The sequence below is a fragment of the Mastomys coucha genome, unplaced genomic scaffold (genome assembly GCF_008632895.1).
Source record: "Mastomys coucha isolate ucsf_1 unplaced genomic scaffold, UCSF_Mcou_1 pScaffold8, whole genome shotgun sequence".
NCBI classification, from domain to species: domain Eukaryota; kingdom Metazoa; phylum Chordata; class Mammalia; order Rodentia; family Muridae; genus Mastomys; species Mastomys coucha.
The window spans coordinates 77603378-77616299 of NW_022196914.1; the positions used below are offsets into that span (position 1 = coordinate 77603378).

The 12922-nt window shown below is 42.0% G+C and overlaps 1 long non-coding RNA gene across 1 annotated transcript; it reads right to left on the reverse strand.

The window, feature by feature from the left end:
• Window positions 1-4773: 4773 nt before the first annotated feature.
• LOC116083145 lies at window positions 4774-12873 on the reverse strand. Its single transcript, XR_004115609.1, has 3 exons — window positions 12629-12873; window positions 6826-6939; window positions 4774-5775 (listed from the first exon to the last, which is right to left on the reverse strand). It is a non-coding gene; the product is annotated as an uncharacterized LOC116083145 (long non-coding RNA).
• Window positions 12874-12922: the final 49 nt, after the last annotated feature.

The window sequence follows — 12922 nt, forward strand, 5'->3', positions numbered from 1 at the left end:
CTAATCACATCAGGATCTCCTCTAACGAAGAACGTTCTTTCCTGAGATCTCAGGACGTACTTGTACTGGCCATGAATGGAAGGTGTTATAGGGTGGAGGAGTACATGCTGTTATTTCAGAAACTGAATATCCAGTAAAGTAGTTGATAGTGTGGAGTACTGATGTCATCAAATCTCCTTTAGAGTTGCTACTGATGGTGTGGTATACTTAAATAAGTAAGTCTCCAGTAGTGTTGTCATTGGTAGTGTGGAGTACTGAGGCAGTCTTTATATTTGGAGTATCTTCCTGTTTTTGAGGTAATTATCACATTATGGATCCTCCTCTCTCCCATGGGGATCAGTCCTTGGTGACCAGCCTCTCTTGCAGCTAGGAATCAAGCATGTGGCCTCGACCTTGGCCCACAGGCACACCCTAGTGAGACTGCTTTGGAGATGAGCTAAGCTGTGTTTCCATCTTGCTGGTGTAGGTGGCATAAGAAAGAGCCAGGTGTAGCATCCAAAAAGCTGCATCTGAGACAGAGACATCTGCGATATTAGCCGTCCAATCTCTGCACTTCATGGGCGAGGGAAGAGGTATCAGTGATATCCCTTTCAGTCCAGTCTATTGTGTAATTTCTCTGGCATTCCTGGAAGTTTACTTCTGTGTTTGTTTCTTAATGATCTCAAGTAATGCCTAATCTGCTTCAAAAGATTCTGGTTCTGGTAGAACTAGCCAGACTAGATCTTGCCTGCATCAAGGTTTGCACATGGTATTATACCATACAAAATGTGGTGTTATATCATATAAAAGGTGCTTACCCCAACTAATTATAAAGGAAAATAAGTCGTGCCATGTTATTCAGTTATTATATTGACAAGGACTGAGAGTCTGATCTGTAGGCATTAATACAAATAAGCAGGCATTCTGGTTGTTGGTTAGAACGCAAAATGAAGCAAGTTGAATGGAAGATACAGTGCCAATATCTTTCTGGATTCAGAATACAACTCTCCTTTGGAAAAGAGTTATTCTTATGATTATATTCTATATGCATATTCATATAGCCTACTAAATAAATGTACAATGGTTTAATTTTGAATTGGTTCTAAATTAAAGAGCATAGACATCAGTGGAAATGAAGTCAGTTGGGAACTGGTAGACACAGGCATTGAACAACCAAAGAATGGAGTGATCCTGAGCTGTTTAAAAAGGTAAAGGTCTTTATGGGAATCAGTTGCCATATTGGCAAAATTTAAAGAAACAGGTGCAGGACATGGCTCATTGCACGCCATCACCAGTGGACAAATGATAAGCCCACAGATGTGCTTGCACTGATTTGGAGTGATTCTGGAGGAGAGCTGCTAAGAACCAAATCTTTCTAATCAGGGGGGCTGTTCTTAAGAGATGGAAACTACTGAAGAATATGGGTCTATAGCTTTTAATTTTCCTGTACTTATCTATGTAACAACTATGTCATAGAACATGGGAAATACATGCTAGCCAGATATAATCTCAGCATCCAGGGAGCTAAATGACAGAGAAAGCAGATAATTACAAGAAGATCACATTTTTTTTAAAGATTTATTTATTTATTTTATGTATGAGTGCACTGTAGCTATCTTCAGACACACCAGAAGAGGGCATTGATCCCATTACAGATGTTTGTGAGCCACCATGTGGTTGCTGGGAATTGAACTCAGAGAGAGCAGGACCTCTGGGATCCTGGGAGAACAGTCAGTGCTCTTAACCACTGAACCACTTCTCCAGCCCCCAATAAGATCACATATTAAGAACTAGTTATATTAACTTTCTCTTGCTGTAACAACTGCTGGAGGTAAATCATACTAGAGGGAAGGGAGGTTTATTTTGTCTAGTGGTTTCAGAAGTTTTAATCCACAGCCATGTGGCTCTAGCACTTTGGTCCTGAGCGCTTGGCAGAAGCGGAGTGGAGGAACATGATTATATCATGATGGCTGGGAAGCATACTGGGTTATAGTTGAGAGTCTGAAGTACCAATATTTCTTTCAAGGATCCACCCAAACCTAAGTTCCTTCCATCAGCACCCACCTCTGGAATGTTCCTTCTCATAACTTCACAAGTCATTACCAGTACATGGTCTTTCAGGGACATTCTAGTAGATACAAACTGCCGCATAAGACAGAACATGAGGGTACGCACATGACGCTGTGGACACCAGGGAAGCTGGTGGAAGAGTCAGTGATGATGTTCTCTGAAGGCAAGGGCATGCAGCAAATAGGACTGAGAAGAGAGGGAGCCACAGCAGCAGGAGGAGGAGTAAGAGAAGGAGGAGGCGGCAGAGGAAGATGAGATAAGAGTGGATGCTATCAGTAGAGCAAAGGTGAATGACTGAAGGCAGGAAGAGCAAGAGGAGGAGGAGCTGCAAAGGAAAAGGAGGAAGAGGAGATAACAGGATGCTGCCCTAGAACATGAGTGAGGATTTAGTGGGAGACTTCTGGGGACTTTAAGACACGGGGGCTCAAGGCTGTATATTTAGACTAAAAGAAGCTCTAGAAAGCCAGAACCATGCGGCAGTGCACTTACCTACCATCTGCAGACCCCAAACAGTTCTATTCCAATCCTTGCCACTGCTACTTTATGTAAGGTCTCAGTGGAGGAGTTGGAGGTTGATGTAGGAATGCGATGACATTGCTTGTTCCTCATCTGCTTATGAAGACACTGGCTCAACACCAGATGAGGCCTGATTGGCCCCTGCCAATCCTGATGTCATGGCTATATTCAAGGGAGGAAGAAGAGGCAAGCTGGGCAGGGAACAGTGGCCCCCTGTTCATGCTTTTCCTCTCTGTAATGAGGACTGATTGATATCTTTTATTGTATCTCATTAGCTGCTTCTCCCCCACCCTCAACCCCCACCCAACAAGCCCCCTGCACAGGCCAGGCCACTGATGGAGACCAGCTGTGGGTCATTATCTGAGGTATGTTAGATTTTTCATCTTCGAGATGGAGGAGCCTGAAAAGTTTTGTGTATAACTCAAAATATCTTACCAGAGATTACAAAGCATGGGTCTCAACTTAGAAATAGTACATTTGCTCAGTGTCCCTATAGCTAGTCATTGATTTTTAACATCCAGAGAGCTGCACTGAATAGGCATCTACCACCACTGCCCCCAGCCCTGTTCCCATGCCTATTCCTGGATGTTCAGGTAGAGAGACATTTCTCTGTAACTAGAGTAACGCCCCATGGTGGGAACCCTGCTAGTTTTCTATTGCTGCATGAGCACATTGTCATAAGTTTAGGAGGCTAAGGACAACACAGAGACATGATCTGACAGATTCCATAGGTCCAGAGCTCAGGCCATTTCTGGGTTTCTCCTCAAGGTGTTACAGGCCTGCAATCTGACCTGAGGTTTTGGGACTGCTTCCAAGTTCACTGTGTGGCAGACGTCAGGTCCTGGGGGTTACAGGACTACGACATCCAGACTGTAGAGGCAATCTTCCCGTGAGGAGCTCACAGTGTGACTGTTTTTTGATTCCAAACACAAAGACTGCTTCCTTTAGGACACTGCCTCCAGCCTATTGAAAGAAGATATCAAATTTAACATTATAGTTTGGGTGCCAATCTCACCACATTCCCTGACCTGCCCACGCTTAGGGGGTGTGGCTTATAAGCCTTTATCCAGGGACAAATCTTGGATGCTAGCCGGTAAACTTGCTTGGCTTTGGTTTATCTTGTTGGCCTTTGGCTTGCCTGCTTTACTTATGGTCACTGGTAAACTCTCCATACTTTATAGACACATACCATGTGATATTTTCTCTAATATAAAAATCCTCACATTATTTTCAATAATAGCTAATTCCCATCTCCACTCTCAGTTTCATGCCCCATCCCCCGGGGACTCCATTACACACATTCTATTCACTGACAGCTTAATTTGAGAAAAGTAAGCACAAAGGCAGATTTTATGATATTATTGTCCAAGAACAACAACAACAACATTATATAAAAAAGTAACCATGTGCTGGACAGTGGTGGTGGATACCTTTAATCCCAGGACTCAGGAGACAAGAAGCAGGCAGGTCTCTGATTGCAGGGCTAGCCTTGTCTACAGAATGAGTTTAAGGATAGCCAAGGCTACAAAGAAAACCTTTTTCTATTTTGTTTTTCTGTCTCAAGAAAAAAAATGCAGTGCATGGTGGCACATGACTTTAATCTAGGCACTTGGGAGGCAGAAGCCGACAGATCTCTATGAGTTTAAGGCCAGTCTGGTCAACATCGTGAGTTTCAAGCCAACCAGAGTTACATGGTACCATAGTCAGAGTTTGTTCCTTTTGATGCAAGGGAATATCATGACCAGAAAACAAGCTAGGGAGAAAGGGTCGATTTGCCTAACACTTCCATAACACTGTGCATCACCAACAGGGACTTAAGCAGGGCAGGAACCTGGAGGCAGGCGCTGATGCAGAGACCACAGAGAAGTACTGCTTCCTGGCTTGCTTCCTATGGCTTACTCAGTTTGCTGTCTTATAGAACCCAGGACCACCATCTCAGGGATGGCACCGCCCACAACGGGCTGGGCCCTCCTCCAGTGATCACTAATAAAGAAAATGCCCCATAGTTGTGTCTTCAGGAGCTCCTTCCTCAATTGAGGGTGTCTCGAGTTCTGATTCCCTTCATTTGCGTCAAGTTGACATAAAACCAGCAAGCAGCACACATGGTAAGGTATGAAATAAAATGAAATGGAATGTTTTCCCATATGAGTTTTCTAGTGAGTTAAAAAAAAATAATAATAAACCAGAGTGAACCAAGAGTGTTACTGGCACTTTAAAGTTTTATTTTACTTGTGAAACAAGATAAAAATCACAGCTGAGTAATAGTGAAATATTTCAATTGAAATTCAAAGCAACAGTAAAGCTCTCCGGACTGTAAATTATTAATCATGACATTAATCTTATGGGCAGTATGAATCTTGAGGAAAGGGACTAGCTTGTTTGTTGTGATGATGTAAACTACTTTAAAGTGTCTTTGCTCAAAACTCCCCAGTTACCTTGTGTCTTACTGTGCTCTGGGCTGGGAGGGTGCTCAGGGGTCAGCTGACAATTCTCTACTGGGAAGGGATGTTAACTTCCTGGTGCTCCTCGAGAGCTGGCTTTTGAAACATGAGGGTCCCTCACAAAGCTGGGATCTCACTGCCCCTTACCCCTGCCTAACCGTCTGGAAGCTTATCATTTGTGGCTATTGAAAAATCGAAACAGAGGCCAACACCCATCGTTCCATCCTCAGTACCTAACCTGAAAATGTACTCAACAAAACACACAACTCGAATTTCTCTCTGTGTCACTGTGATAAATTTAAAACAATCAGTTGCAGGCAAGTGATTTTCTACGGTTCCTCTTGTCCTGGAAGGAATGTGGTTTCTACAGTCAGTCCTGACTTGGAACAGGGACGATGTACTTCCTCATTGTTCTGTGACCTGTGAGCTATGCTTCTTACCACGGCTAACATCTCCCAGCTCCCAGACTGTTCCTGTGTGAGCACAATGGAGTCTTCTATTCCTCTTTACTTTGTCTGACTTGTTTCTTCACACTCTCTAGTGTCAGAGGTGAGATCTGCAGAGGACTCTGATGAGCCCCAAGGCTTGAGAGAGTGACTGGATGCCAGCAACCACAGAGACCTTTCTGCTCATGGTTCTCTTGCTGACAGTAAAGTTCAAGGGCAAGTGTCTTAGACCCGGCTTTGTACACCACCGCTCCAGCTTTCAACTTCGTCGTGTAATCTGCACACGTTCTTAACCACAAGGTCTCGGTAAACCGCCTTTTTGCCTAGAGAAGAATACTTATTATTCCCAGGTATGACAGTGGATAGTGGCAGAATTATCAGGCTCCCCACAGATCAGTTATTTTAGAAATACTAAGGCAAAGGTAGGTTCTTCTCATTTACAACCCTTACCTAGATGACTTTTTCTTTTTTTTTCATTTATTTTTATTTTATTTGCACTGGTGTCTGTATGAGGGTGTCTGATCCCCTAGAACCAGTTACAGATAGTTGTGAGCTGCCAAGTGGGTGCTCGGAGTTGAACTCAGGTCTTCTGAAAGAACAGTCAGTACTCTTAACTATTGAACCACATCTCCAGCCCACCCGACCCCATCAGATGACTCTTAAATGTCTGCTTCCAACCTGTGTATCCCCAGTAGGTGAGGACTTCCATGATTCCAACACATTACAAACTACTTTCCGGAAGTATTTGACATCTTTCCAGGATTTGGTACTCGTCAGCTGTTTGTAACAAAATGCCGGACACAGGCTAGTTTTAAGGAGTAAGAGGTTTATTTAGGTCATGGTTTTGGAGGTTTGGAGTTCCAAACCAAGTGATCATATGTGTTTGGCCTCTGTTGAAGACAGCAGCATGTGGAATATCATTGAGGGGGTGCATGTAGGACTAAATGGTCAGATCTCCAGCTGGAGCAGGGGACTGGGTGGGTCCAAGTTCAGGCTTTGCTATTACACTTTTGTGAGAAGCCAAGTTGCTGTATCCAAGCTGTACTCTGAGGACACATCCTCCCTAGCATAATGACCTCTCTCAATGCTCTACCTCTCAAAGGGCCCACCAACTCTCCCCACAACCCCCGAGAGCCACCTTAGAGGACAAGACATACAACATCTTCCATATTCAAACCATTACAAGGCACATGATCCAGAGCTCCCCATCCACTTGGGTCCTTAGGGATACTTAAAAACAACTAGGAAAAGCTGATTGGGTTATTAACCTAGATGTCATTTTATTCTTCTTTTGTAGAGTTGTGAATTTAGAGTGTTGGGATACAAAGCAGTCACTCGACTGTTAAACTAAAACCCTCTTTCCAACTACATACCTTGGGTCTTGTTGAGGATGCATCTGAAAAAAGTATTAATGAGCCAGGTCAACAATCATCAAGAACTTTACCCTAAGTGTTCCCCATGAACACTGACTGGATCCTAATATGATCCTGAAAACAAACACAGACTCAATCAGCTGGGACTGCCTGCAGGAAAGACAGACTCATCTTTTAAGTTCCGATGACTAGCCCATTTTGCTAATGGATGGTACACAGGAATAAATGGCTAATGGAGGAACTGTGAATTTGAATGGGGGATGAAAACTACAATAGCTAGTAGAACATCCAGAAGGGAAACTGTATCAAGAAGGAGCCATCAGACAAAGAAGGTAATGGCCCAATAATTATATAGCATTTGCAGGGGCCTCGACTAGCCTTTCAAATGTATCCCCAATTTTGCCCCATTGATAAATGATTATGGTTGTTGTAGCCATTACAGGTGGGCACTGGGGTGGGGGTGGAGTGTTTGTCTTTGCTGAATAAGAGGTAGCTGGAATAACCTTCACTTTAGTTTATGAGGCTACAAGGAAGTTCCTGGTAAGCTACTTCAAAGTGTTATAATATACCAACAAGGAGAAAATAAATGCAAATAGAGAGATTTATACTGTCTTGATAAATAACACATGACTTTTTTTTCCCTCTTGAACATCACCATAGTACATTAAGAAGCTTTTGGAGTAATAATAATAACTTAGTGGTGGGAATTTCAAATCAAGTCTAAGGTTTTGCTTTACTGGGACATTTAAACAGTCATCATTAGCCTGTTTTTGAGCACTAAATTTCCTACTGTGTGATTCTGTCCCTGTCAATCTCCAGAGGAGACTTCTGATATCCTGCAAGGGAGCATTAAGTTGCAGAGATGAATAGACAGACATACACTATTCTGAATTCCTTGTGCTCTTCACAAGAAGGTATGGATGTGGGAAACTCACTGAATTTCTGAAACAATGCAAATCACGCTATGCTCAGAGAATGTAATCAAGAATGAATCATTCCATGTGCTAACCCTTGACCTTCTTTACTTGCCTGTCAATAAAGCAAGAAAGGGTATGTGGGGGGTATTACATAGGTCCTATGAGCCATAAACAAAATTATATAATACCAAGATTCTCAATGGTAGCAAATCAAAATGTTTTGCTAGCAGGGACACCAACTGAGTCCAGATCACCGTAGTAGGAGTATATGTGTTCCTTCTTTAAGTATTCCTGTAGATAAGACCACTGAATATTAAGTCGTACATGCTGGGTATAGATGCCAGCTAGGCCTAGGCCTCACCATATATATATATATGTATATATACACACATATACATATACACTCATATACATTGCAAATAACATTTACATTATTTATATGCACATTATATATTATGTGTTATATATAATATAAAACATATAATGTACAATGTATAGTACATAGTATATAATAAATAATGTACAATATATAATGTGTCATATGTAATGTATTACATGATATATAATTGCATATATTATAAATCCAAATATATATTTATATTTAGATTATATACCCAAGTATATCTTTATTATTATATATCCAAATATAATGTATAATATATGTAATTATATGTAATTTATACTATATGTAATCATATTATTTAATATATTGTTATATATACAAATATACATATTATTTGGACAGTAATAACTCAGAAATTAACCAGTGCTCCCTCATACTTTTAAATGTTTTATGTTTATGATTTCAATATTTTAATTTCAGAGAGTCTATGTTGATTCAGTATGGGGATGATTTATTGCTTAGTTCTTCATCTAAAGAGGACTCAACATTTGACTCAGTGTTCTGGTTACAACAGAACGTCAGTTTTAAGACTCACTGAGACAAGCTTTACTTCTCAGAAGAAATGTTGCATCTCCTCAGCAAAGGAAGCCTTTCTGCCTTCAGAAAAGAATAGTAACTTCCAACTTTATCTTCACTCAGCAGTGGAAGGTAACATGGAAGACTGCTTGGATTTGCAGGCAGTGTACTGAGGGCCTTCTGTCCCCAATTTTTAACTGACCAGGCCACAAACTGAAAGAGCATACAGGAAATTTCTCTTCAGGAAACAAAACAGGTGACTGGTCCTTGTTAAAATTTAAGGCACACTGCAAAGTCCTCCTGAGGTCAGACTCCCCAGCTTTAAATTCCTTATGAAACAGACAAGCCAGGGGTGTCCTCATATTCAAACACACATGGAAAAAAACACTCAGCCTCACATGTGAGAGAGCTAAAGTATCAGATTCACATCTTCCACACAGCCAGGAAGGCACAATCAATTATCTCTTTGGTTGGTTAAATATTGGCTTTGGGTTCTCCATTTGGGATCTTGTCATCAAATCTTCCACAGAGTCAGGAAGGCACAATCAATTATCTCTTTGGTTGTTTAAATATTGGCTTTGGGTTCTCCATTTGGGATCTTGTCAAACCCTTGGTCCTATCTCCCTAATGGTTCTAGTGATGACCTTTGTTGAGCACCATGGTCTCTCAAGAGTTTTAAATGCTTGACAGTGGACACAGGCTCAGCAAATGATCCACTGGAACTATGACAAACAAAAGGCAAGGAATGGCACGCAGCCTGTTTGCAAAGGCCTATTTAAATTCCCCTTTGTGATCTGCAAGGTCCTGCAGCATCTGGTGCTGATCAGAGAACTGATTATAATCTAGTCACACTCTCAGACCAACTCAGAGAGGGACTTTATAACAGAGTAACAGTGGGGGCCACAATTTTGTATACCCCTAGGCCAGCCAATCATAGCAACAGAAACTAAGCCATCTAAATGTCCTTGAAATGCAAGCTCTAAAGAAATACACTTAGGGTTTTTCTTTCTTGCCGGAATGAAGAAGTTGAAACAGCCAGTCTTAGACAAATGAGCTTGTAAAAGTCCACTGGCTTAAAGCATACACTGGTTTGTTTGTTTGTTTGTTTTGTTTTGTTTTTTTGGGGGGGGCAATCATAAAGACATCAATGAATTTCTGCCTTTAATCTTTATAAACTACTCAGTAAGCTTTGACAGCCAAACTCAGCTTGGCTTCTCCCAATCACAACCTGTTCTTTTGTGTGTACAACACACTCATGTTGTTTTTAAAACCTGATGTGATTTTTATCTGGAGAACGTCTTCAGTGCTGCTCTCACTGCATGGTGGGTTTCCCTAACTCCTTTTCACCTGGCAGCTCTCTTCAGAGAGAAGGAAGTGGGAGAGCCTGTGACCTAGATCTGAAGACTCCTGCATTGTTACTTTGGCAACATTCAGTGCTTCAACTCAAGAAAGTAAACAGGACCCTCCATCAGCTCATACAAGCCAAGAGAGCACTAAAGCATTTGAGACCACATTTCATTTATTAGGGAAGGAAAGGATAATTCTATATAGAAAGGCCAGAAAAGCTATACAGAGAAATTATTCCATCATCTGGCTTTAAAAGATACTAATCTTTTTTTTTTTTTTAAGTGTAACAGAGACAAGGCCAAACCATACAAAATATATCTAAATATAAAAGTGTAACAGAGGTGAAAGTGAGTCTCCAAATGCTTAGCAAAACAAGAATTATATTTCATTCTTAACTTCTTTTGCTCAAAGAAATAGGATTGCAGGAATTAACCCTGGGTGTGGCAAGTCACTGCTGCCAGTTGATAAATGAGCAAAAAGGACCCTAAGAATAATCCTCGGTTTGGCCAGTCACTGGTGCCAGTTGATAAATGGGCAGATTCCATTGAAATGACACTTTTTCTTTAACAAGGGTAAGCTCATTTGCAGGAGGATGGAATTTTGTAAGACTAATTGAGAATGGTTAGTTGAGGTCAGTTCTAAGAGGTGCTTGCAATTAAAAGCTCCCCAGGTGTGTGGGGAAGTGCCTGCTGGGGCAGCTGGATGGTGTGAATTAGCAAGCCCTTGGTCAGGAAATTTGGGTTTAGCTAGTCCACTCTGGGGACCCTGGGAAGGTCACACTGTGTAAAGTATAAGCCTCAAAGTCTCATTCGACTTTGCTGAGAGTGGTTTAATCATTATAATACATCTGTCTGGCTGCAAATATAATAGTCCTTTCAGGAAGGAATACTCTGGTGTCCCTCCCATGGGCTACCAGACTATGGAAATGATGGTCATCGGGTAATTGGAATTTTCCTGTGATTCTTAAGCTAGAAGAAACCTGTCTCCTGGAAAGAGATTTTACTCAGTCTTTACAACTAGTCCGGCCGGCCGCTATACAGAAGGCACTGGAGACAGGATTGGCTTGAGCATCCCTTAAAGGGACTGCTTAATTGTACACACACCTCCTGCTTTCTAGTTAACCCTAAACCTCAAGCCAGGACCCTGAAGATGAACATGGGTGTTCAAAGGAGCTCTTTGTTCCTCTTCCCAGTGGGACACCATTGACCAAAGATCCTTTCTCTGTTTTTCAGTATACTTTGTTTAGATGACCTATTGAGGGTGGGATGCTGGCTTACCTTGGTGGGGTCACCAGAGCCCAATGTTCTGGCACTCAGGAGATAATTAATTAGTTGTTTCATTTATGTTCTTTCAAGACAAGCTTACAGAAGCTGTATTCTTTTTGTTTGTTTGTTTGTTTCTGAGACAGGGTTTCTCCCTGTAGCTCTGTCTGTCCTGGAACTAGCTGTGTAGTAACAGCTGGCCTTAAACTCACATAGATCTACCTGTGTAGTAACAGCTGGCCTTAAACTCACATAGATCTACCTGCTTCTGCCTCTCAAGTGCTGTGATTAAAGGCATATGCCACCACCACCACCAGGCCAGAAGCCATATTCGTTCCTGAAGTTTTTCTTTCCCCATGCAATAATAACCCAGGAACATGAATATTTTATATGCATATACCAACTAAAAATTAATGGTGGCTCCCTGGAGTAAGCACAATTCTTTTGTTCAGTAGTTTATTCTATAAGGCAAGTTTCTTTCTGCAAAAAGTGTTGGCATCGTCTAGGCTCCGCCCCACAGTTACCTGGCAACAGTCAGGTGTGCCTGACTCACTATAAAAGGGGCTGCTTGCCGCCTCCTCTCTCTTGCTCCTGCTTCCCCTCTCTCCCCTTCTCTCTCCATGTGCTCATGGCTGGCCTCTACTCCTCTACTCTCTCTCTGCCTTTCTCTGTCTCTACTCCCTCCACTCTTCCTCCCCATTCTCTGAATAAACTCTATTCTATACTATACCTTCGTGTGTTGCTGGTCCCTCAGTAGAGGCACCCCCTTCCCCCACACCTGACTACACATCCACCAGATATATTCCTTCTCTCCTCTTTATTTATGTGTTTTTTATAAAACACAACATAAAGTACCTGTCATTTGGGGGTATCTTTATTTTTAAAACCTTATTTGAATTTATAACTATCAAGCCTAGCTTTTAAAGAGTAAGAGGTCATGACCCTGTCGTGATGGCTCAGCAGTTAAGTACTCTTCCAGAGGACTAGGGTTTGATTCTCAGCATCCACATGATGGCTGAAACCATTTGTAACTCATGCTCTAGGGATCCATTGCCCTTCCCTGGCTTCTGTGGGCGCCAGGCACACATGTGATACAGATCTACATGCAGGCAACCCCCCACCCCCGCCTCCATACAATGTATTTGTTGTGGCATGGCATGTGGGGAGGCTGAGGCAGAGGAAATGCATGACCCCTGGGACTGGGGGTTTGCCTCAGCAACACAGCTAGGTTATGTCTATAACACACCAAACAAAAATTCCCCAAAAGACCTCCCCAATCTTTATTGTGTGGTAATATCCCGCAAAGTAGAATGACAGAGAACTTTAGGGAGACGGGGGAAGGAAAATAAGCTATTCACCTGGAGTCTGATGAAGACTTTTCGCTAGGAGACAAGCATCCCATCACAACTAAAATTTGCTGCGTTACACAGAGACGATATTATCTTCATATGGACCTCTAACAAAAAAGTAAAAATTGCAATGTGTCACTTTTAACACCTCAGCGTAAATGAAATGACTTTTCTGCAGTTTTCCAGAAATCTCACCTGAAACCCCATTTACAACAAAAGTCTTAACTATCCAGTAGAACTCTTGCAGCCCATGTTTTGATGTTATCAGATTGTAATTCCACAAAAAGTTGCCCCTGGAGCCAT